This window comes from Crotalus tigris, unplaced genomic scaffold, assembly GCF_016545835.1.
Source record: "Crotalus tigris isolate CLP2741 ecotype Arizona unplaced genomic scaffold, ASM1654583v1 scf7180000017668.6805642782:7212621, whole genome shotgun sequence".
Taxonomy (NCBI): Eukaryota; Metazoa; Chordata; class Lepidosauria; order Squamata; family Viperidae; genus Crotalus; species Crotalus tigris.
The window spans coordinates 3288438-3292600 of record NW_024096554.1 but is presented as its reverse complement, the minus strand read 5'-3'; positions in this window follow the sequence as shown (position 1 = coordinate 3292600).

Genomic DNA, 4163 nt, shown 5'->3' with positions numbered 1-4163 from the left:
TCTTTTTTTGCCTAACGACTCTCCTGTTAAAAGCTTTTTGGAATTACTTCCCTGCTTTGAAAGAGCTACCTTTGTTTATCTGGGGAAAAGAGTTTTCCATAACAAAGGAAAAAACTTTTTATTGACTATTTTTATTTTTGGTTACTTGGGGGCCCTGGAAAAACCCTTATCATAAAACTTTATTATTATATCTTCTAAGCTGGAGAATATTGTTTTCCTATGTCTTGGACTTATTTTTTTTAAAGGGATAAATCTTTATTGTTTGAAAAAAAAATACAACTCTATGAGAAGCCGGAAAAGAAATTTCATAGCTTTTTGACTTTGCTAATCTCATTCTTGGTGTCTGGAAGAGACTTTCATAGTTTACTGAGGACATCTCGTGGAGAAATTTAAAACTTGTTTGTGTTACTACTGAAATGGAGAAACCATATTCACTACTCAACTGTAAACCCATACTGGAAAAAATTTATGAAGCTACTGAGGAAATGTTCCCAAATAAGAGAGAGAACTGCAGAAATAATAAACAGAAATTCTACTGTGAACTTACAAACTGACCTTCAGACTCTTATTTGAACATTCTACAGACCAAAAAGCAATAGAAGAGGAATTAATTTACATACAACCTATGGAGACTTTGGATGACCAGAAAATGATTGTAACTAAACTAACTACAATTGCAAAAATGGACTTGAAATTACAACTGTTGGAGAATTATGACAACTTTGATAATCATCTACTAATTATAAAATTGGACATGATCAAGTGTTTTATCCAGCAGACAGGAGCCAGGTGTCAAAAACAGAGGATGGGAGGTCTTTTACTGACCCAAATGACATTACAAGCAATAACAGGAGATCTATTTGCTGAAATAGAGGCTTTGTTATGGAAAACTGCTTGGCATAAAAAGAAAGCCAGAATAAGACTAAAAAGAGAAATTTAAAATTATATGTAATGGATTAAAAAGTTTTTGAGAAATATGGATTGATTTAAGGACTAAGATTTAGAGTTGAAAATTTGTGATTATTAGAATATATATGTTAAACAGAGTAAGAATGTACTTTTTGGAATAATATGTTTATTTGTATGAAAATTATTTTGTAATGGAATGAGAATAAGAATATGAAAGAGGTTCTTAGAAATTTGGATTGTTTTAACAACTAATTGAGTGTGTTAAGTTAGTAAGATGATGTTTTGTGTAATAATAGGTGTGTTCTTTTTTTAAACATAATTATTTGAATGAGATTTAAATGCTATCTGAAGAAATAAGAGAGATTTGTGATAAAATCAATGATTTATGAGATTATGAATTAGATATATTTGGATTAGTATTTTAGAAGGGATAGCCGAAGTGATAATACGTTTATCTAAGATTAAATTGGACTATGGTAACTGTAAATTAATAAAGTTCAAAACAGGATTAGGATTTATAGATATACAATGTAGAAATGGATTATGTTAAATAGGTTATATTATTTGAGGGAAATAGAGAGGGAACCTTTTATATATTTACTTGAGCTACTATATGATTTTGTTTTTGGATGATTGATCACCTAACCACCACGGTGTGTCTTGAGCATTCTGTTGTAAAAGTTAAAAAACCAATAAAATTTGTTTTAAAAAATGGTTCTGCTGGACACATACAGCCATGAATTGCAATCCCTATATGAATGTTTTAGAAAGTAATGGTCATAATTTTGAGGGTATGAAAGTAACAAAAAATGGCATTAGCCTTGTGGAGAAGTTTGCTTACTTAAGTAAGGGCCAAAAGGAATCTTGTTCCCCACCTCTGGCTCATATACAAACAGCTGGACTGAGGCCAAGAGGAACACATCTGGGAAGTTCAAGCTAAACAGTACATGGTCCAACTAAGCCCAGGAAGGAGATGTGACAACATTTTAAATATTTTAAAGCTAATCATATGCTCATTTTCTGTGGATGGACCATACATCATAAAAAAAGAATTATCAATGCCCAATATGAAGACCACTGTCAATTTTAGCATGTAGATAACTTTCTAGGATAGCAACAGAAAAACAGAGACAAAGTAGAATGGAACTGAATATTCCAAAGTGGTTATAGATGGCTAACTGAAACTCTGCACTTTAAAACTTGCTGTTTGTCAGGTTAGGAAATCTATAACGTTACAAATGGATTTAGACAGCCAAGATATGTGCCAAGCCAATATGGTGTGTGATAAGGATACTAGGAACTGTAAGAGAGCATTTGGGGGAAGAGTTGAATTTATCCTTTCGTTAATGCAGCCAAGTGCAATGTTGCATCTGGAGATAGAAATACACACATACTGTACATATATACACACATAGTTCATTTAAAAGACTCAGAGATTGAGAAAAGTATTTGAATTTGCTTAAAAGTTATTGTTGTGGACATTACATACATTGGTAGGGTATAATTTATTACATGGACTTACTGAACTTTCAATAACATTATTACACATATAGTTTAAAAGAAATGCATGGACAAGTGTATAGGAAATCTTTTAACTTTTCAAATATCTCCAATAATTTCTCAGTGCAGATTGTGAAAGAACTCCTTCCCTCCCTCCCTGTCTGTAGTCACCTTTGAATGAGTGACCTTCTATATTTTTGGCCAACAACATTTTTATGGGTGATGATGGGTTTTTTTTTTAATCCAAGTTACAAACTTCTGCTATGGCTACATTTTCCAGCTACAAAGACTAAGCATAGCAGAACCATGAAGTGTCAAGTTATAATGATATAAAATGTAAGATGAGAAACCTGTCCTGTACCATCTAGTTTCCTTCAAGCATATTGGAATTGCAACTTTCAGAGTTCCTATTTGGAATCAGTACTGAAGAATGCCAAATTGAACAAGACTGACTTAGGTGGCCCAGACTATGGATGTTCCAGATGTTCAAAAATTATCTCCAGGAAGAATTTTCACCAATGTGAGTTGTACTAAAAGTCACCAAGGCTGGAATGTATGTGTGTAGAAAAGAAGCTAGGTGGAACAAATTCATATCCCACAAAATGCTGAGATGGCAATCAGCTGAAATTGGTTTAAAATATTAGGCACATTCACGGAACATATCCCTATTAATTCAACTTCATCAGGATTACAGGAAGGGACTCCAACTGGGTTCTGCCTCCTCACAGTGAAAGGTATTAATCTATATCTCTATTTGAGCACATACCCTCCATGTTTTTTTACTGTTTTTCATCTGTAACACTATTTTAAAGAAAATGTGGACAATATACCTAATAAATAACAATGCTCTCTTATTTACTATCACTATTGCTTTTTTAAAAAATGCTTTATATTATGTCCCTCATAGGGATTCCTTGGGAAAGCATAAACATGAGATATTAATCAGAAGAGTGGCACTTATATAAAAGTAGAACCTAATATAAATATACAATTATACAATTAATCCCACCCCTCATATATAACAATTGACTATACAGGCAGCTCTTCTGTTGTTTTTCCAACCTTATGGAATGTTGGAAAGATATGACATCCTACGGTTTAGTACTTGCTTTTCTGCCTGCTTTTCTCTGTGTCAGCAGAATAATGCTCCAAAACCTGAACAAAATGGGACCAGAGAGGGGCTGGAGAAACTGGCAACAGAAATTCAAGACTAAAAATAGATCAAATCAGCCTGAGGAAAAACGATCGAGGAAAAAATCCCCCAAATTATTCCCATGCAGTTCTTGGGCAGCAGCTCAGTTGCTGCTGTTATCTTCCTTTCTAAGCCAGGTGATATGAGCCAGAATACAGACAGCTCATCCTGTGCTTTCCAGAACATTCACATATAAATCGACACAGTGCAATGTGTTAATTTTGTTACATAGAAGAAAATGCAGAGATATCCTATGGCCATGCTAATAAAGAGGTCTGGAGGATTCCAAAAGCTGCATTCTGCACACTTTCCCTACTTTGTTAGTACTGATTTCTAGACTGTATAGAAAAAAAGTTGATTTTTGAGAGAATTGAAGTGGGAATAGATGGAAAACTTCTATAAGCTGATTCATTTCACAAATATTAATTTCTAGTAAGCATGGAGGGCCCCAGGTATGGAAGACTGTTGCCTGTATATAGCAGCTGCAGGTACATCAGGAGGTGGTGATGATCCCAGATTCCCAACTCAGATGCACACAACAGAATTTATTCTGTTACATGTG